A 22,454-nucleotide genomic window follows, 5' to 3' on the forward strand; every position below is an offset into this window, starting at 1 on the left:
ACTTCCCGCTTAGGATCCAACACAGGAACACCACCCTTCCAACCAAACAGTCTAAAAGGTGTAGCATGCTGCCCATGTAGGCAAGTGCTGCAGTGCACCAAATTGGAAAGTGAGTGATGTGTGACTGGACAATACAATACAAAGGGTACAAACGTATGAGTGAATTAGCTGATTTACAAATGTGTAAGTTATTCCTCTGCACTTATTTCTATGTGTTTGATCATGGAGCATGTCATTACTTGCAGGGTGAGAACATTGGTGCTTGTATGCAAGTGGAAAATGCATATATTGTACCTTCAACCATTGACTACTGGTGCACTGAATACTAATGAAAAATAAATTGTCTCATTGGGCTAGAGATAACTAAGCTCTTTCTTTGTAAATAATTTTTAAATATTATTTTTGTGTATTGTGTTATCCTATGGTTATGAGTTGGTGTGGGCAAATTATTTTTTGTGCCTGTGTGAAGATTGAGTGTGAAACTATGTGTGGATGTAAAGAAAGTGTATTTATCTTCAGATTGCTCTGGAAATGTATCAAGTTTGGGGTTGGCCAAAACCTCCCTTCACTAGGTGAATTACGCCTTCAAGTATAGTAAGGAAGAAACAGATATCGAGACTGGGAGAATATTGGGGGGCACTAGAAAGAAGATGTAATTTCTATTATGTCTACTGCAAGCCTCTGAGAACAAAGCTCGCTATGGACCGAGAATAACAATCGCTCTTCCCAGAGCCAATTTCCATCCACTGACAAATGTAAAGTGCTCCCTCCCCGCCACAGAGGTTTAGGCTTTCTTCCAGCAGATATTTCTTCTGAATATAGTCATTACAGTCTGTTCAAAAGCCTAAGTGCAGCTCCTCGCACTACCAATAGAAAAGGCGATATGAGGTCTGCTCTCCAGCCGATGCAGCACTCACGCAATCGGCGGGGCAGCGTGCGATGCTCACGAGGATGTAATCAGGCCTCATTATTGTCTGATGGTGGGCATCACAGAAGGCAGGAAAATAAACATATCTCAGAGACGGCTGTGGGAGCACCTGCTGCCATCAGCTGCCCAGAAACACAATGCTGCTTTGTGCTCGTATTTATATGGCGGCTTGATAGAAAGTACTTGAGCTATAAATAGTCATATAACTAGGGAAATTAGGAAAATAGGAAGCCAGGGTTTTGACAGTGATGGCATATTGTTAAAAGAAAACAAACAAAATAGAACGCTGATTCAATGCAGCTCCTTCATTATATGAGAGGAGTGGGCAAGCCGTAGAAAGGGATCACTGACAGGATACCGGAACCACAATTATTGTGTGGACAGAATACTGTGTCAAAAATATTGAGCACTGAAATATTGAGAAGGTAAGTGAGAATAAGCAAGAATAGATTTACTATTCTTAGATATATATATCATCAAGGTACATAGATGTGGAGTTATATATAATAAAACGTTGCTTCCCTATAGAAACTTACCTTCACAATACATGTTTCCTCTTCAAACAGCATTTGTTTTTGAACCACGATATTTCTGTTTCCGATTTTCTTTCTAAACACTATAGAAAGCATTTTGCTAAGTCATCGAGATGCATGCGCTTGTTTTACTTGGTTCTGGTGATATCTTTCCATTCCACTGTGATGAGGGGATCTGTTGAGTTGCTCTAACAAGCTTCCCATTCCAGAGGAGGCTTCTTTCCCAAACAGTTCGGCAGTGCTTCACTTCCCTAGATTTCCCGGGATCCAGTTACGATGCAGGTTCGTAATGTGAGGTGAAAGAGTAAACAGGAAGGGCACACGCCTAAACAATTCGCGGGAATTGCTTTCAGGCTGGAGGGAATGTAATACTGGTAAGGAGGTAGTGATGAAGAAACGATGAATAAAACAAGTTTAAGCTATTCACCACTATCCAAACACCGAGGGGGAGTTGTAATTTACAAAAAATAGAAATACCTTTCCATTAAATAGGCCCCTAAAATGGATGCCATGGAAACCGTGTTACCTTACAAGCTCCTGTCCCTGCGAGGTAGAATAGGCTGTTGAGGGTCTGTTGCTGTAATTTACAAGTCACAGCTCCCAATATAATCGAGATTGTTTGATGGGCTAATGCACCTGCTGCACGCATTTGATTGGGTGTAATGTGGAGGTCTCTATTATTTACTTTATTTTATGTAGAGTGTAGACGTCAGGTACCACTGCTGTGCAACAAACAGAAATTATTTATGCCAGGAGTGCATCTAAAAAAAGAAAAGAAGTGCGGCACGGGCAATAGCGTCGTGTGAGTGGTCCACTTGAAGCCAGATGTCCACACCGAGAATGTGATGAGAAGGTAAGGGACAGGACATGTTGTTGGGACATTACTAGACAGCACGCTGTGCAGCTACTTTCCATATTGCACTTCTTTTTGCAAAACGTAGCCTTAGAATTTGATGCAAGGCGATTTATTGATTTGGCGCATCCATGCCGTGTTTCGCCATGTGCAAAAACTAGGGGGCAGATTTATAATAACTGGCGCATCCCTGCATATCAGCAGGGATGCGCCAGTTATTTTGCGCCCCAGCTCCGCCATCATGAATGCGCCGCATTTATAATGCGGCGTACCATGGGGCAAAAACGGCACAGATGCGTCACGCATCTGTGCCGTAAAAGTGGCGTATTGCTGGAGTTGCGTCGCAAGCGCGACGCAGCTCCAGCAAGGCTCTGGGGGGCCCTATCTGCACAATGCTGCGTCAATCCTTACGCCTGCTTCAAGCAGGCGCAGGGTTTTGACGCAGCATGGGCTCAAAATTGACTGAGTGAAATCTTGTAGATTTCACTCAGCCACTTTTAGGAGGCGTTCCTGCGCCGGAACGCCCCCACCTGCCCTGGAACGCCTACATGTGGCGCAGGGCTTTACAACGTGACGCATCTCCCAGATGCGTCACGTTGTAAATACCCCGCACCATGGCGCAGGATTTGCGCCGCTGCTGCGTCACAAAAGTGACGCAACGGTGGCGCAAAAGTGGCGCAAGTGCAACATAAATCTGCCCCTTGGAATAGAACCCGAAATGAAATTAGTGCATTTCGCTTTTTGTGTATATGGGTGTCAGAACCTAGAAGTTTTCAATTGCACTGCTGTATTTTCCTACAACAAAAAGGGCGAATTTCAACACTGAGCAGAGTAGATTTTAAGAAGCAAAAAAATCAAAAATACAAACATTGGGGCATATTATCAAGCCAGGAGATAAAATTATCGCCGCTTTAGCGGCAGGAAACTGCCGCTAAAACGGCGATAATAGGCTTGATAATATGCTCTATGGAATTCCAATTGAAGCTCAGGTTAGACATCCTTCACATCTAACATGGGCTTCAATTGGAATTCCATAGAGCATATTATCAAGCCCATTATCGCCGTTGTAGTAGCAGTTTTCTGCCGCTAAAGCAGCGATAATTTTATCGCCTGTCTTGATAATATGCCCCATGGTTAGTTAATGGAAGACTCTAAGCACAGCGTAGACTACCACGATAAGAACATAAACATGTCATCTACTTTTTTTTAGCTCATCTAGGGGCATATTATCAAGGACGGCGTTAACATTATCGCCGGTTTAGCGGCAGAAAACGGCCGCTAAACCGGCGATAATGGGCTTGACAATATGCCCTGGAGAATTCCAATAGAAGCCCATGTTCACACCAGAACATGGGCTTCTATGGAAATTCCATAGAGCACATTATCAAGCCCATTATCGCCGGTTTAGCGGCGGTTTTCTGCCGCTAAATCGGCGATAATTTTTAACGCCGTCCTTGATAATATGCCCCTACGTCTACATCCGTAAATCCAGACCTAAAAAGAGCTGTTCAGCGGAGAAACATTAGTATTTACAGCTCCTCTGCATTTTCCCACCAAAGCACATATATGTTGACTTTTCTTTGTATTGCAATTGTATTTATATAGCGCTAATTGCCACGACGAGGCGCTGAAGCACATTGATGGATGGATAGCAATGTCAAGCATGGTTAACCATAGTGGTGTACTTATCCTAACTTACAGCATTATTTAGAGTTTGGGGGATGGGCTCCTGCAGTAAAACTTGACGGATGCCTAGTCCGTTGTATTATAAGTGCTACAGGTTAAAAAGCACTTGTAATAAGGTAGACAGGACATCCACCGTGTTTGTGATGGAGCATCATGTCGCCTAAACTCTAAATAAGGCCCTTAGTTTGCTGTGCCTTTTCTTGTAATATAGGAAATACGAGTAAGGGACTGAATACACCTGAACTTTGCATTCTTTTATAGCTGTGTCAGCTTTGAAAGCAATGCATTGTAAGAATGGCCTCTGTGGCGTGTTCTGATGTCATGCATGTTGAAAAGTGCAAAACACTTTTAATGTTGCTGCAGTCGTGTTACTGCATTTATGAGTAAAGTGGAAAAAAGTAGTGGACAGATGCTGCACATATAGAGAGGAAAAAATGAGGAGAAATAAAGATATTACCCCCAGGTCCCATATGTCCTCGTCCCATTCATTAACATAGTGGAGATAATCATCTCCCGACAGAAAAAAGAAAAGACTGGGACCCTAGCCCCTCCCACTGGGAGTACATGAGCAGTAAGGGTGGGCGGAATTTGCGAAATTGACTTTTGCAAATTATCGCGAAATTGCTCAAAATCTCCGCGAGCATGCGAAACTTTCACGAAGATGCGGAGATTGCTTTTCCCGCCCGTTCGCGATGTGTTTTTGCGTGCTCGCAGGGAAATATATCTCCAACTTGCCCATGCGGTCACTAATGGGCGCGGCCATCTTGTTCGCGATGCTTATTTCCTGTTCGTGATCGCAATGACGTGTTCGCAATCGCAAACTCTCGCGGGATAGCGCGACCGGCTACCAACAATCCAACACCTTGTGGTGCGCACGAACGGATAGGAAAACTCGTCGGCGAACGCAGGGACCCGGTAAGTCGCTACCGCACGCACAAGAATGCCTTTTTAAAGCGCGAACAAGAAAAATACTTCCGTTTCGCGGCAGGTTGCGAAAGTTTTGACATTTTCGCGCTTTCAGCGGAACGCGAAAATGTCATAATATCGCCAATTCCGCGTGAAAGTAACAACATTTACCGCCCAGGCATAATGAGCAGTACTTATCCAGCATTCCGCCTGTTTTGTTTTTTCTGTCTGTCGACAGAATTGAGATGTGGATGTTGGTGCTGCTCCTGCTGGGCTTGAGTGGCTTTCTTCCTTGGTGAAGAACTTCCCTTTCCGGCTGCCTGGTCAGGGTGTCTGGTGCCCTGCCTCCCGGTCTGCTGGGTTTGCTGGGAGGCTTGGTTTTCCCGGCTCTTGCATGCCGGCCAGCCCTTTGTGGCTGGTGCGCCGGCCTCCTGTGTTTTTCCAGGTTGCTTGGCTCATCTTCCTGTTGCTTGGCCAGGTGGTGGATGTGACTCGTGTGCTGGCTCCCCTGCCTTCCTTCTCTGGACGTTTCCCTCTGGTGGGAGCCTTGCGCTGGCTGGCGGTGGAGGGGTGGGGGCCTTGTTCCTGTCTCCCGGCCCCTCCCCTCAGTGAGTACTGCATAGCGGTGTCTCTTTTCTTCTGTTCTGGTTTCTCGGTGGTGGCGGGGGCGGGGGCGTTTGGTGTTCCCTGCTGGGTTTCCTTCCCTGCCCTGGCGTGGTTCCTGGTTCGCCTTGGGTTGGTTGGTGGGGGGGGCCTTGTTCCTGTCCTCTCCCCCCTGGTGAGTCATGTGTCGCTGTGGCCTTATGGCTTGTTCGTGGACTCGTACTCTATAGGTTATGAGTTTGATTCCTGGTGTTTTCCTCCTTGCGAGTTCTGAAGGCGCTGTTTCTTTCTTTTCTGGTATTTAATATTCTCGCTGTTGTGCACCCGCATTGCGAATGACTGTTTTCTTCCTCCTAGGATGGGATCCTGCCTGGGACTGGTGTGATGCGTCTTCCCAGTCTTTGCCTGACTTCCTGGTTTGGTGTCGGAAGTCAGGCTTCTGCTGCCGTGCGGTTGGCGGTGGTTTCCTTTGAAGGTTGCTGGTTGGCGTGTGTGTTCCGCATGGCGTTTTTTCCTGCTCCTGTCATGGGAGTCTGAGCAGCGGCACTCACCATCCTGTTATCCTGGGCAGATCGCTTGTTCTCCCTGTGCCTGACATAGTTGAGGGTGTCCGTCTGTGGGGTAAGGTGGTGCTCACGTGTAGCACTCTGATGCCCGATTTCTCAGTCTGGTTCACGCTTTATGAAGCTCTACAGCGAAGGAGGTTTCATGACGGGCTCCGTTCCTATGGTGGTTGTGCTCCTGCTCTTTTCTGGGGTCCTGTGCCCTTGAGTCCTCGTGTTCAGCCGTGCAGGCTCATGGATGGTGGGGGGTTTTCTGGGGGAGAGGGTGTGGCGTTCCTGCTCGTGCTTTGCTATCTTATCAATCTGATATCGGAGAGGAAAATGTTCAATGGAATTGGCTTCCCAGAGTTCTTGCAGAAAGATCCCTAAATAAACAACTATCTAACTCGCATCTTTAGCAAAGAATTATTTATAATATCCTGGAATGCAGCCGGTTTAAAAAACAGTCCGGAGAAAACGGCATTCCTTTTGTCCCTGGAGGCAAATATAATATGCCTCCAGGAGACATGGTGTACCGATAAAATTCAAATAGGGAAAGATTATTATGTATTGGAAGGTAGCGCCACCCCGAATAAAAAAGGACATGCCAGGGGGGGGATAGCTTGCCTCTTATCGAACCGAATAAATTGGATCTATGTGCACTATATGGATCCGAGTAAACTCTTCCAAGTAGTAACCTTATTTGAGTCTGGCAATCCTAAAACTGGCAATCGCCTGGTTTTGATAAATGTCTATATACCACCGGAAGCTGGCTTTAATGCAATCTTAAAAAAGGTTTTCTTGCATAGCCAGAGTATCAAGGAGAAAGATCCAACGGCGGCTATAATTTTAGTCGGGACCTGAATTGCAAGATTTCCAACTCAAGTATAAACTTATTCTGTGATAAACTTAGAGAAGAAACTCTCCATATTCCTCGGGCAGCGTTTCCTGAAAATATAAAAACAAATAAACGTGGCAAACTTTTACTAAATGAGTTGGCAGAAATGGATGGGATTATTGCAAATGGGAGACTCCCCTCGGATTCCCCGGCTAAGTTCACGCATAAATCCTACCAAGGGGAATCGATTCTTGATTACGTAATAATGGGGTCCCAATCATTTGAGTTATTGAAGGATCTCGATATTATTGATACACCGTTAAGTGATCACAGAATCCTCTCCATCTCGATGAATGTAAAGCCATCTAAATGTGATCAGTGGTCTCTGAATAGTGATCAAACAAATTTCGGTTCCAAATCAGGAAGGTGCTACTGGAACACAAGGGCGTGTCAAAATTTGGAAGAAATGCTCGATGTAGCAATATCTGAGCTTCCTTCCTGGTATGGCTCTGAAATTGAAAATTTCTCTCTGTTCTTGAAGTCAGTGATAACAGGGGCAAAAAAGCTCAATAAGAAAAAGTCCTTTGGAATATTTACTAGCCCTCTGAGACTGCTTAACATAGAAATTAATAAATTAGTAAGGGCCCAATATTTAAATAGATCTGTTGTTATAGCACAAAAAATAACAATGTTAAAAAGGAAACGGAGAAGGCTATTAACCACATTACGCAAAGAAAAAGAGGATGCTATCTGGGTAAAAATAAGAGAAGCTGCTATTAACGGGAAAATGAGGCAATTTTGGTCCCTTATAGGTGAGGGGTGCGGACTGAGAACAAGCCCTTTACCCATCCCTATTGAGGAACAAATATGGAGGGATTTTGTCTCTAATCTTTATGCAAGCAATAATACGGTGACCTCGCAAGTACGGCCAAACAAAATGAGCTTGTCTTTAGAGCCATTTACAGAAAAGGACATAGATTTAGCTATTGGAGAAATGCGGCACTCCGGGGCTATGGGCCCGGATGAATTGCCCATTAATGTATTAAAACAGAACAGGGCTAAATGGAGTATGCTACTCTGTCCAATTTTCAATATTTGTTTATCTAGAGGTAAGGTTTTACCCTCTTGGAAGGGAAGTATCCTGGTACCATTGTTTAAAAAGGGAGATTGTTTATCCCCTCAGAATTACCGTCAGATTGCACTGTTGGATGCAATCGGCAAAGTATTTACAAGATGTCTGCTCAAACGAATAAATGATTGGGTGGAGCATTTAAATATTCTTCCTCTCGAGCAGACAGGTTTCAGGAAAGGGGAGAGTCTATGCGGCATTCATAGATTTCTCCACGGCCTTTGATAAGGTCGACCGACAAGTACTGTGGAGAAAGCTACATGCCCTGGGAATGCCTCATAGACTCTTATGCTTGGTACAAGATTTGCACGATAACACGTGGTGCAGAGTGCTATTGGGGGGTGAAAGGGGCTTATCCCAGCTTATTCCATCGGCAAATGGCCTTAAACAGGGCTGTCTTTTAGCTCCTCTTTTGTTTTCCCTTTATGTTAGTGATCTCCCCCTTATCATATCTGCATGCGAAGGAATTGCCCCACGTCTGGGAGACAGATATATCTCTTGTTTAATGTATGCGGACGATATATTAATCCTAGACCTTACTCCAAAAGGCCTTAACAACCGTCTGCATTCATTATACGCATTCTCCGAAAACCATTTCCTGAAAATAAACATTTCTAAAAGCAAGGTAATGTGTATGGAGGGGCGAAAAAAACTGAAGTTGGAACACATTAACTGGGAGCTGGGAGGCCAAAAACTAGAAAGAGTAAAATCATACGTATTTTTGGGTAAGGTTGTAAATAGCAACTTGAGCAACAAATCCCATATAGAAAATAGTTCCCGCAAGGCAAAGTCGCAGGGAAATGGGTTAAGAGCATTATACAAATCAACCGGTAAAAGACACTTTGGTTATTTGCTGGAGGCTCTCCGGGCAAAAGTCCCCCCAACTTTGCTTTACGGCATAGAACTCATCGACCTAGTCGAATGGGGTTTTTTGGACATTATCGAGGGTTCCCTCTTGAGAAGCTTAACTTCAGTTAATAATAGTTGCAGTGCAGCAGCCCTTCGTTTAGAATTTGGTCTAAGAAGTAGCTGGGCACAGGGTCTGGCAGGAGTCATTCGCTGGGTTATCTGTTTGGTCAAAGGAAAGCCAGCCACACTAAGATCCCTAATCACAAAAGAGTTGATGGGCCCACTAAAAGAGCATTCGATTCTTATAAAGAATTATAGGAAGGCCATTACACTCTTGGACTTAGAGGAAGCCACTCTTTTAGACCTTTCCATGCAACAATTAAAATTTACATTAAAACAAGCCACATGGAAGCTAAGCTACGAAAGGGATCGTAACTTGATTGTACAAAAGAAGGGGGCTACTCAAGCTGTTGATTTCTATTTGTTTAAACAAATACAACCTTACGCCTCCTGGAATATACCCCACGGTTTGCGCCGTTTTTGGCTGCTTCTTAGGCAGGATCTCCTTCCACTGAATAAGTTGTTGGCCAAATGGCATGGTATATCTAATATATGTAACCTTTGCAATATCTCAGTCCAAGACTCTATACATGTCCTGCTAGTCTGTCCAGCATTAATGGCCCACCGTCGTCTGTGGGTAAAGCCTGTATGTATTCAGTTTGGTATTTTATCCGCAAGATCTCTGATAGATGCTATCTTAAGTCCCCCAAACGAAATTTTCTGTAACAGAATTTTTAACTTTTTCAAATGTTTTTTAGAATTGTATTAGATGAACGGTATGATAATCTGTACATTTTTTGCTTGAAAAAGTCGATTATATGTGGACTCATTTTATTATATCTTGGCTGTTATTTTATAATATGTGGATCTCCAAGGAGTTCCAAAATCATATTTAAATAAAATTGAATTGAATTGAAAAAATTGCTCGTGCGGCCTACTTTGGTGCTGGCGGACCGGGTTCGGGTCTCTCCAGTGACAGGTCAGACATCCTTTGGTTCTGGGTTCTTCACTTCTTCTCCCTGTATGCTTCCTGCTCCCCGTGGTGTCCTCACTCGCTCTGCCAGTGGCACTTCTGTCTTGTTAGCATATGGTCTGTGATTCTGGGTGGTCTCTTTCTGTCCCATCTTGGTTTGGGGTGTTTGCGTGTTGTCGCTGTGGACTTGCCACCGTGGGGGCACTTGTTCTTGTCTGTTGTCGACTGTTGGGCGGGGTCAGACCTGGTTGCTGCCTCGCTGTGGGCCCACCTGGTATCTCTTGTCTCCGTGCTTGGGTGGGGTGCTGGGGTCTGTGACTTGTGGCATTGTGTCCCCTCTTTGCTGTTTCTAGCATGTGGGATGTATGGGTTTGTTCTTTCTTCCACCTTGTGGTGTCTGTGCCGCCCGTTCTGGTCGGACTTGGCTTCCGCTCTCTGTTCGGTGGTTTTGCCTTTCTCTGTGCCCGGTGCTCTTGTTTGAGTTCTCTGTGGCGTTGCTTCATATTTGCTGCTCCGGCATGCTCCACCTCCCGGGCTGGCCTGCTTCTGCCATGCCTTCTTTACGGTGCTCCACTGCTGCCCTTGCCTCGGTTCTGTGGATGGGTACAAGTTTTGTTTTCTTTTGCGCTGAGGGGGGCTGGGGAGTTTCTCCCCTGCTGTGCTGCTCTACCCTGTACTGTTGCTTCCTGTGCTGTTCCGGTGCTGGCTTCTTCCCTTCTACCTTGGGTGGTGTTCCTGAGGTTTGCTGGTGTTCCTGGTTCCGTGCGGCCGTGCTCGGGTGTCCGTTGGCTCCTTCCTCCCTGGGGGTGCCTAGCATCGTCGGGGCGTCTGGTGTTGCCTGCACGTCCTCGGCTGCTTTGTGCCATTTCGGTCTCGCTTCGGGGGCCTGGTGCTCCAGTCCCCTCACCTCTGGATGGGCTATGGGGTTCTGTGCGGTGTCTTGGGGGCTCTCGTGAATGGCTGTGTCCGGCTGCTTGTCCGCTGTTTGGGGGCCTGGTTGATATGTGGTTGTGGGCCCGCCTGTGTGCCCTGGTGTTCTGGGCTTCTTGGTCTTGCGGCTTTTTGCCTGCTCTGATTGGGGTTCCCTCTGCAGCCTTGCCTCCCTGCATGCACCTGCTCTCTTCTGCTGGGCCGCTGTTGGCTCTGGTCTCCTCTGGGCTCTGTTCCCTGTCTGGCTGTCCGCCTGGGTGCCTGGTGCGGTGGCTTTGTTGGCGCACTCCTGGACTTTCCTACTGTCTGTGTATTTGTGCCTGGTCATGCTTGGCTGTTGCGTTGGGGTGCCTGTTGCTGTGGCCTGGGCATCCCTCCTTGGGTGCCCTTCTGGGTCTGCCCTGTGTTACTGGGTGGTTCTTTCCGGTGTTGGGTTGCGGCCGTTCCCTCTTTCTGCTCCTGTTCTTGTCTGCTTTCGGGCATTGTGTGGGTTTGGGCCTGGTTGGCTCCGGAGGGTGTGGGGGCTTTGCCTGTTTCTGGGTGCGCCTCCTCCCTTGGCCTTCTTGAGAGCCTGTTACTTCCCGTGCTGTTTTCCTGTGCCTGTGTGCGGGCCCGCCTCGGGTTCCTGGTGCTGGGTGCTTCGGCTGTCTTCCCCTTGTGTGGTTGCCAGTCTGGGGCTGTTCTCCGGTTGCCCTGGTGTGCTGGTTTTGCAGGGGGGGTTCTGCTTGGCCTCTACCCATGCCTCCTGCTCTTTTCTTCCTGTGTCACCCACTGGGCTGTTGCTTTGTTGGGTTCTCATGTCGTGTGGTCCGGTGGTTCTGTGCCGGGGTCTCTGCTGCCCTTCCTTGCCTTTGGCTGGGCTCTGTTTTGGGCCTTCTCCGGTTGCGGGTTGGGCTGCCGGGTCCTTCGGTTTGGGTAGCTTGCTTGGCTTTGGTCCTGACTTCCAGGCTGCTTTGCCCTCTCTTGCCTTCCTTCTGCCCTGCGGGTTTTTCCTGTTCCGTTCCTCCCTTGGCTTCTTCTGGGGTGTTTGGGTGCCTGTGTGTTTTGCTTGCTTTCACCCTGCCGTCTGTTGCCTCTGTGGCTTGGGTGGTTTTTGGGGGTTCTTCCCTCTGCCTGGTGGCTTGGGGTTTCGGGGTTGTTGCTGTTTGCCCTGTCCTGCCCCTTTTGGCCCTTGCTGGGTTCCGTTTGTTGGTCCCCAGTCTTGGTTGGTCTGTTCGCTCCTGGGCTGCTCCTGGTTCGGTTTTGGGGCATTAATCCTCCTGGGGTTTTGGTTCCTGGTCTCTCCTCTGCCCTTTTCGGTTTGGTTGGGGTTGGGGTTGGGGTCTGGCTGTCTAGTCCTCCTGTTTGGTCTTTCCGTCTTTCAGGGGGCTGGTTTTCCTGTGGGTGTTCGCATGCTGCCTTTTGGCTCTTGGGGCCTGCTGGGGCGTCGTTCCGGGGGCCGTGTTTGTGCTTCCCTGGTGTTCTTGTGTGTGACCTTTCCCTTTGGCCTGTCCCTGGGCTGTTGCTGCTCCTCCTGTGCTGGGTCGTTGGGGGTCATTGTGTGTCTGCTCTGTTCTGGGCTGTGTGCTTCTGTTTGTGGGGGGTACCGGTATTCTCCTTCTTCCCGGATTGGTCCTGGTAATCCAGCTCTTGCTTGGTTCTTTGGTTTGTGCCTTGCCCTTGTGGTTGCCGCTCTCCTCTTTCCCTTTTGGGTTGCTCTCTGGTGCATCTGCTCGGTGGTGTTGGCCTCTGTGGGGGGCCCCTTTCATCCTTCTTGCCGGGTTGTTTCAGGGGCTCCGGGGCCTTCCGTTCTTCCCACTTGCTTTTGGACCTTGTGTGTCCGTTTGACTGTGGGGCTTCCCTTTTGGGGTTCCCCCTTGTTGGTTGTTTTGGTCCCTGTTTCCTTCTGGGGCTTTGCATTTGAGGTCTCTTTGGGTTCCCTCCTTTTCTGCTCCCCTTTTTTTGCGTGTTCTCCATTTGGTGGGTTGGGGTTTCCCTTTGGTTGGCCTGGTCCTCTGTTTCCTGTTGCTCTGGTTGGCTGCCTCCTTGTTGTCACCTTCTGTTTTCCATGGTCCCAGTTTCCAGTCCTTGGTTATTTCCCTGCTGGCCTGTACTGGCTTACTGGTCGGTTGGGCCGCTGGGGGTCTTCTTCTTCCTGGTTTTGTGCTGACTGCCCTCTGTGGGTTGCCCTTGTCTTCGGCTTGGTCATCTCCCATTTGTTTTGGTGGGTGTGTCCCTGCGCTGGTGGGGTGTATTCCTGTCTGGATGCTCTGCCTGTTTGCCGCGGTTCTCCCTTTTGCTTCCCTTGGGTTGCTGACTTTGGTGTGGTTTCCTGTGTGTGTTTGGGATTTGGAAAGCCGGGTTTTCTGCTTTGGTATTCTCCACTATGTTAATGAATGGGACGAGGGACCTGGGGGTAATGCTCTATTTCTTAACGTAATCTTCATTACTCCAGGTCCCGTTGTTCTCGTTCCATTCATACGCCCCTCCCTCCCTCCCGGATAGCCGGCCTTCCTGTGGGGGCTTGGTTGTTCAGGCGGAATGCTGGGTAAGTATTGCTTATGTACTCCCAGTGGGAGGGGCTAGGGTCCCAGAATTCCTCTTTTCTTTTTTCTGTCGGGAGATGATTATCTCCACTATGTTAATGAATGGGACAAGGACAACGGGACCCGGAGTAATGAAGATTACTGGTAAGTAATAGAGCATTCCTCTTCAGTAAATCTCACCTGAGTAAGTGTAGCATTTTTACGCATTTCCAGGTCTATCACTAATGGTAAATCTGGGAATGCGTCAAAATCCATGGGTGGATGCACGGTAAAGCCCATGCTCCACCCATGGAATGCCTCCTGATTTGCGCTGCCTTGCATTACTTTAGGTTTATCAAGCTATGAAGGTGGCCTCTCGTGGCTTGCTAAATCTCATCTAGGCCATGCAAGGTAAAGCAAGGCCTTTGCAAAACCATGATAAATCCGGCCCCAAGTATTCAATCAAAATCACAATAATAGAGAACCTGAGCAAACCTTTTCCGACACAACTATTAAGTATGCTGTTTGCAATATCAACTTAAAAAAAAACTTTCATTTCAAGAAACATCACACTGACATTAGAAAAGGTGGCCATCGTGGAGTATGAGATTGCTCAGGGGAATTGAGTGGTTAACCAGTCGTCTCTCTCTCTCTCCTATGCCATCTCTATTAAGTCTAGAGATGTGATGTAAGCATAAAAATATCAAACAAGTGAGAAGAACTTCTCTTAAGGCCAAAATTTTGCAAAGAAAAATACTTTTTATTGTGAACATTTCCCAGCTTTTGCCCCTTAAAGAACCAACATCAATTTATGCTATGTTTTTAGGTCTCGGCGACAACTTTAGCTGTCTGTTCGAGTCCTATTGTTTCCAAAATATTACATATAATAAGAGTGGGTATTCAGTCAGCCCCATACTAATGACTGGACGGCTTTGTTATTCATGTCACTTCCATGCTCCTGATTCAACGTCTTTCATCCCAATACTTGTGTTTGTCCTGCTCAGGAGCATTTTCCTTTCACATCCTTTAGTTTTGGTGAGCTAATCATGGATTGGTGACATCAGTCCTGATAGTACAGTAAAGGGACCATTTTTTCTACATTTCTCACTCACTGCTCCTCCCTCCCTCCCCACCTAGTTCACTTTGTCTCTCACAAGTGCTGTGGAGAGCGACCTTCACAACGCGGTCGTTACACCGCGGTATGTTTACATTGCGGGCATTACAGCGCAAGTCGTTACAATGACTTGCACTTGATGGCGCTCTAAGCTTAGGAATAGTATGATTTACTAGTCCAACACCTTCCCCTCTGTAACGTAGGCTGGAGTTGGAATAGTAAATCATACTATTCCTAAGTCCAGTGCCCTCCAGCGCAAGTCGTTGTAGCGACTTGCATTGTAGCGAACGCAATGTAAAATACTGTGTTGTGAATGTATGCATTGTACCGTCATACATTCTGTGCTGCAGTTGCTACCTTTGATTTCATTTTTTAATTTTCGAAGGAACCGTGTTCAAAGAGGGCTGCCACGGATACAGCATGTATCCACAGTCAGCATCTTGAAATGTTTTTTCTAAAAAAAAAAATTTTGGGGAAGAAACCCCTGAAGAAACCCCTATCATAGATTGTCGCCTTGGATGTGCACACATTAGCAGCTGCCATCCAGCTAAAACAAATGTTTGCAATGTAATAGGTCTCGCATTTCTGAGAGATAGAGTTATTGTTGTTGTAAATGATAATGTCTTTTACCCATGTGGAGTGGAGGGGATGTATGTGGTGTGTAGTGGAATTACGTCGGTTGAATTGATATTGTTAGCTGTGGAATTGTGTGTGGTGGAATTGTGTGGTGTGGAGCGGATTTGTGTAGTGTAATTATGTGTCATCGTGTGCAGTGGAATTATGGGCATAGTAATTATTTGGTATTGAGTGTAACAGAATTATGTGGAGTGGGACTGTGCGTCATGGAGTGTCATTTTTTGGAATGGTATTTTGTGTTGTGGAGTGGTATGTAGTGGAGTTTTATTATGTGGTGTGCTGTTGACTTTTGTGGCATGATGTGAAATTCTGTGGTATGGATTGGATGTATGTGTTGTGTTGTGTAATTGTGCTGTTTAGTTGAATGATGTGGTTTGGTGTTGATTTATGTGGTGTGGAATGGAAATATGTGGAGTTGAATTGTGTGGCAGGTGGAATTATTCTGATTAGAATTATGTGGCATGTTCTGGAGTATGTATGTGAATTGTTGGTATGTGACAGTGGTTTATGTGTGGTGTATTTATGTCGTATTGAGTAGAGGCTAATTATGTGGAGTTGAGTCATGTTGCGTGTAGTGGTATGGTGATTTATTTCATGTTATAGTCTCACGTTAGGTTAGGTGATGTCATAATATGTTATTGAAGCCATTTCTTTTGGTTCATAAAAATGAAATCATTGTATTTACTAGGCCTGGGTGAAGCACTACGCTACGCTCGCGTAGTTTGCGAAGTTCGCGCTACTTCGCACTACGCGAACTGCACGTAGCACAGTGCGAACACGCGTAGCGTAGTGTTGCGTAGTGCTGCGGTCATTTTTTGCTTGCTCGCGGTCCTCAACGTCAAGTTGGCGACCGCGAGCAAGCAAAATGACATCCTGGCGAGACTTTTTCCTTGTTCGCGATCGCGAGCATGGAAAATAAACCTCCCGGCGAGATTCCCAACGCGAGAAGGTCAGGTTTCTCATTGCGAGGGGTCGCGTATGCTCGCGACCGCTCGCGATGAGAAACTACCAGTTCGCGTTGAGAAAGCTGCAGCTCGAGTAAAAATCTACTCGAGCAGCAGAAAACTACAGCTCGCACTGTGCAAGATGCCATTTTCAATGATTGCACAGTGCCGGTTGCTTGTCCGCACTGTGCAATCATTGAAAACAACATCTTGCACAGTGCGAACATGTTACTTCGCAGTTCGCGAAGTGCTACGCGTAGCTCGCGTAGTGCGAACTTCACTTTGCGTAGCTTCGCGAAGTGCTACTTCGCGAACTACGCCCACCCTTAGTATTTACCTCTGTGTGAAAAACCAGCTAAATGCATTGTTTTAAGTGCATCTGTTGAATGAATACTGTACACACATGCACCTTAACCTTGCAGTTTTATGTGAAGCTGGGCGTTCCTAATCTCACCAAGTACTATTGTCTACCAACCTGGAAAGCAGTGGGTCAAAATGCCCCTTTTCTAAACCAGCCTCAATTACCAAGACCTTCCAAAGTACTACAGGCCCAGGTCCAAAGACCCATGTACGATGCATCTCAGATAACATGCTCATTCAAGTGTTGGGGAGGCAAAATCATTAACAAAATAAGGCAAGGTTTCAACAGAAGCAAACAGCTTTTCTTTTAGGGAGAATTCTACTTCTGCAACCTCAAGTTCTGAAAATACTACATAAGAAATGCACAATCAAGGTTGGAGAAATGGGATTTCTAGGTACCTGTTACCGAGGCTTCTATTCGGAGTCCTTCCGCACATACCACAATAAAGCTGTTGGTCTCAAAGCACTTTGGGACATATTATCAAGAAAGGCGATAAAATTATCGCTGCTTTAGCAGCAGAAAACTGCCGCTAAATTGGCGATAATGGGTTTGATAATATGCTCTATGGAATTCCAATTGAAGCCCATGTTAGATATGAAGGACATCTAACAAGGGCTTCAATTGGAATTCCATAGAGCATATTATCAAGCCCATTATCGCCACTTTAGCGGCGATAATTGTATCGCCTGTTGTAAATTGAAACGACGATGTGATTAAGCATTTACTAAAGACATGAATTCTCCTTCCTTAGAACATGTCTCTTCCGTTATGTTGACTAAGGTTTGGACTCCATTTTGTATTGTCATGTCTCCACGTGCTCAACACGAGAAGAGTCCTATCTTCGTGTTAGTTGCTCTTGTAATCTGCCTAGTAACAGTCTATAAATAGTTCCTTTGTCCGCCTGGCGCATGCCCAGGCTTGACCACATCTGTTATCAGTTAGTCCTTGCTTGACCATGTTTTCGCGGGCTCATGGAGTATGTCAGCTCCGCCCATATATTGATTCAGTATCGAAAATGTCCATAAAAGGTAATATTCTTTGCCTCATGTTGTATCCACCCACTTATGAGCCCCTCTGTTGTGTATAAAAGGGGACCGTATACGCAAGTTCTTTGTGCTACTCTATGCAATACTGAAGGGTGTTGTATGGATTGTAGGACCACCCTTAAGGGTTAATAAACTTTGTCTTTGTACTTTGCAGTTTCCGTGCCAACTTCCTTATAGATTCCATTGCAGGAGAGCGAACCCTTGTGTCCTGCTGGCCTAGCTGGGGCCTGTAGTCATCAATTGGCGCCCGTCACATGGGGCTCATCGGCGACTCGGATGCTCGAAGGATTGGTCGCGACGAAGGTGAGGAATTTGGCCGGGGATGTGATCACTGCCAGAGGCACTTTAGTCCTGGCATCCCGAGGTTTTTCTTCCTTCCCTTCCGAGCTGACCATCTGGGTGGCGCCGGTCCTCGACTGAGACCTCTTCTGTCGGTCCTGCCGTGACAGCCGTTTGGGCGAATTTGGAGCTTGGCAGTTGGAATCTGGACTCTTGATTGGTAAGAACTGTTGTACGGTACTTGCTCCGAGTTTTTTTGAAGCCTGGTTTGGCTATTTGAGTTTGATTTGTGATGACCGGTCATATCTTGTATTGGCTATTGTGAGAATATATGCGTTGCAACACATATAGGCAGGTAATGTGGAGATATTTCTCCGGAACTGTGTAACTTTGAACGGCACAACGTTTAAGTGCCATTTTTGATAATACTGCATATTTTGCATTATTTTTGAGCATGCCTGCTTTTAGCGCACTCCGTAAGTGGTGCTGCTGCTTTGGAAACCGGTTAAACCTCGAGGAATCTGCTCCAGCCCCCCCAGAGGGGACTCCCAATAGGGATATGTATGTGAAGCATGGTCTTTCTTCCATAATGTACAGCACAGTATGGAGGAAATATACCAGAAAGGATCCTGAGTTACGGTGGCCGTTGTATGGGTCATTTGATATGCGTAAGATTGAGTATGTGGAACAGTGTATGTGTAAGCGGCGTGCTCGTCAAGACATGTTTGAATGTGTGCGATTATGGGTGAAGGAAGTGCGTGAGCGAGAGAAACGTGAGAAAGCGCTGTTTGATAAAGAGCAACGGAAGAATGATCATGTGAGAGCACAGGAAGCAAAGCGTCGGGAGGAAAGAGAACTGGCGGAGAGACAAGAGAAAGAGCGTCGGTTGCAAGTCTCGGGTCAATATGCTGTTCGTCAATCACTTTATCCTGTCCTTAATAATCCTGACGATGATTTTTATTTATTAGATCGTTCTCCGCCCCCTTATGTCGGCACGTCTGCTCCGAGGCCACAAGATTCTGGATCGGGTTCGGGTAAGGTAGACACGCGGTCCATGTTATCGACTGAGCGAATGGGTGAGCTTCGGCAAGTTTCCTATCGTGCACTTAAGGGCAAGTTATCCCTTGCTGAGTTGTTGAATTCCTGGGAGTTGTGGCAGGATAGAGAAAAGTTGTATTTTTTGGGCCACTTTTCTGAGGAAGTGATTGCTGCTTTCCGGAAATATTCCAGTGTCTTTGAGCCCGACGATGTGGAATTAGATGCTAAAGCATTGCGTAATGGTGTTTTCTCTCCCTCTAAGGCGCCTGATGCGGTTCGGCGGCTGTTTACGTTGCAGGACGCGGTGAGGGACCTTAAAGAGAAAGCACGCCAACAAGCTGAGGAGGAGAAGCAGTCGGATTCGCATACCGGAGATGGCCACTCATCCACCTCTCAGTCAGATAAGAGCGACCTAGTGCATGCTAAACCAATGCGAGAGGCGGCGCCTTTGTATGTTCCTCCTAAAGGAGCGGGGACTAGCTCGGATATTACCTCCGCCGACGCTAAGGGATATTTTGTGTATAATTGGGTTTATACTCCCTGGCACAGGGCTGACGTCATGGCATTAAAGAATGCGTTGCCTGATCCCCGCAAGAATCCAGCGGCCTTTTACGAAGAAGTCGAGGGGGCCTTGAATTCTTGTACTATGACCTTAGCAGATATAGATTTGTTCTTTGGGCTTATTTTACCACCAGATATGTGGCGATCTGTGCGGAAGGTGGATGATGTTGCCGCTTTTAAGGCTCGGTGGTCTGAGCTTGAGGATGAGGATAGGGAGAGGAAGCCCGCGCAGAAACCACCTCAGCTTATCTTAGATCTCCCTGCTGCTATTCTGACTAAGTTGAAGACAATCATCCCCCCTAAAAAGATTGACTGGAATATGCTAGCTTCGTGTAAGCAGAAAGTTGATGAATCAGTTGCAGATTTCTTTACGCGCTTTGAGGAGACGTTTCATGATTTTAGTGGTCAGTCACTTACGGATGATACGGGTCGACACCTCTTTGCTGATAAATATGTGGCGAATTTACTACCGGCGATCGCAGCCCGCCTAAAAGCGAGTGAAAGTTCTTGGTCCACTGCGACCCCGACAGCCCTCCTGACTATAGCTCAGTATTATGAGCGCCAGGAGCAAGAAGCGAAGGGACAGGAGGAGAAGAAATTGAAGGATTTAAAAACGAAGGTGATGTTAGCGCAAGTATATGGTCCGCCCCGCCGGGGTGTCAATAGAGGTAGGGGAGGATTTTATGGTCCTCCCTCGGGCCGATCTGATTTGAATAGGAATCAATGTGCGTATTGTAAGCAATCGGGACACTGGGCCAGGGATTGCCCGGCGTTGCATGCTTCGCGTCAGGGACACAATCAGGGTGGCCCGAGAGGTAGAGGGGGTTTCTCGAATTTTAGAGGGAATTCTAACGATCACGCTCGTTTTGACCCTGCCGGGCAGCAACGAGATAGGCCTAATGTTTTCGATCGACAAAACCAGTATCAAGTGTCGGGGATTGATCGCTCTGGGTACCATGATTCTCAGCATGCATAGGAATGCGTTGGATGGGGGTTAGAATCAGTTGAGGTGCCGGTTGATCAGAAGGGTCCTTACGTATCAGCTGAGGTTTTGGGTTCTACTGATCAGTTCCTAGTGGATACAGGAGCGACTCGTAGTGCGCTGTCTAAACAATTGGTTCCGAGGGCTCCCCCATCTGGCTTAATGGTTACATCGGTAGGGTTTGACGGTACACTCTCCCGAAGCCCTCTTTCGCGGCCCCTCACATTTCAGGTTGATTCTTTTTCTGCACCCTGTCCGTTTTTGCTTGCCCCGAACACGCCGGACAACATTATGGGCCTTGATATGTTAAAGCACTTCAGAGCTACGATCCGCTGCTCCCCTGCTGGAGTGCGGGTGATATTAAATGACAATTACCCCCGGTCTGAACGGATGTGTGTGGTTGCAGAAGATGCTGTGTTAGCTGCCCTCCCTTGTGCTTTGTGGGCCACTTCGGATACTGATGTGGGACAGATGGTGATTCCGCCTGTTCACATTAGTGTCCAGGAGGGGGCGGTGTTACCACGCCTCCCGCAGTATCGTATTTCGCAGGAGGGGGAAGAGGCTCTTATACAGATTGTGCAGGATTTGATTAAGGTGGGAGTAGTGGAAGAAGTTCCCTACAACGTCTGTAATAGCCCGATTCTACCCATTTTGAAAAAGGATACGGATGCTAAAGTCTATCGGTTTATAATTGACTTGAGAGAAGTGAACAAGATCGTGATACCTCAGTACCCAGTGGTTTCTGATATCACGACGTTGCTTACTTTGGTCCCGCCTACGGCGACCACGTTTTCAGTTATTGATTTGAAAAATGCCTTCTTTTCAATTCCTATTCATCCCGATAGTCGATATCTTTTTGGTTTCACTCTAAATAATAGGTCTTACCGATTTTGTAGAATCCCTCAGGGCTACACAGAAAGCCCTAGCATTTACAGTCAAGCTTTGAAAAGACAATTGGATTCCTTTGTTCTGCCCGAGGGTGTCGCCCTCATTCAATATGTCGATGACATCTTGCTGGCGGCCGACACTCCGGAGTTGTGTGAAAGGAGTACGTTGTCTTTACTTTCCTTTTTGGCATCCCACAATCACAAAGTATCTCGGAAAAAGTTGCAATTCTGTAGACAAAGGGTGACTTATCTGGGTCACCTTTTGTCTAAGGAGGGGCGTGCACTCACACCAGATCGTGTCCAAGTAATTTTGGACACGCCGACGCCGTCCACGCAGAAGGACGTGCGTGCATTTTTGGGTCTTGTTTCGTTTTGTAGGCAATGGATACTAGGGTTTTCACATATAGCTAAGCCATTGTTAGCTCTTTTGACAAAAGACACACCTATTCCGCTTCCTTGGTCGAATGAGTGTGACACTGCCTTCCAGAAATTGCGACAGGCCCTCTGTTCAGCACCAGTGTTAGGGACTCCTGATTATACCAAACCTTTTTCGCTGTATGTGCATGAGAAAGATGGATGTGCATTATCAGTTTTAGTGCAGATGCACGGCGACAAGCAGCGCCCTTGTGCATATTTTTCGGCTGTACTTGATCCTGTTGCCCGAGCATTGCCTGGTTGTTTTCGCTCGGTTGCGGCGACAGCTGTGTCAATACGCCAAAGCGAGGGAATTGTGTTATCTCATAAGCTGTTGGTATTAGTCCCCCATGCTGTTGATGCCCTGCTTAATCAGACAAAGACGCAGCATTTGACCAGTGCCCGTTTAACGGGATATGAGCTGACGCTTTTGGCTCCTCATATTATGTTAAAGAGGTGCGTAACGTTAAATCCGGCCACATTGTTGCCATACCCCGAGACTCAGTCTGAAGCACGGAAAGCACATGATTGTATTCTTGTGACTGAGGAACAAACAAAGGGTCGTATTGATCTCCAGGATACGCCCTTTCCAGATGTAGATGGAGAACTGTGGGTGGACGGATCATGCCTGAAGCTACCAGATGGTACGACTTCAGCAGCGTATGCAATTACCACACTGCAAACAATAGTGGAGACAGCACGCATACCACAGAAATCAGCTCAAGCAGCGGAACTGATAGCATTAACACGAGCATGTGAGCTCAGTACAGGATTGTGTGTGAATGTTTACACAGATAGCCGGTATGCCTTCGGAGTAGCGCACGATTTCGGCCTGCTCTGGAAGGAGAGAGGGTTTTT

This window comes from Triturus cristatus, chromosome 3_1, assembly GCF_964204655.1.
Source record: "Triturus cristatus chromosome 3_1, aTriCri1.1, whole genome shotgun sequence".
NCBI lineage: Eukaryota > Metazoa > Chordata > Amphibia > Caudata > Salamandridae > Triturus > Triturus cristatus.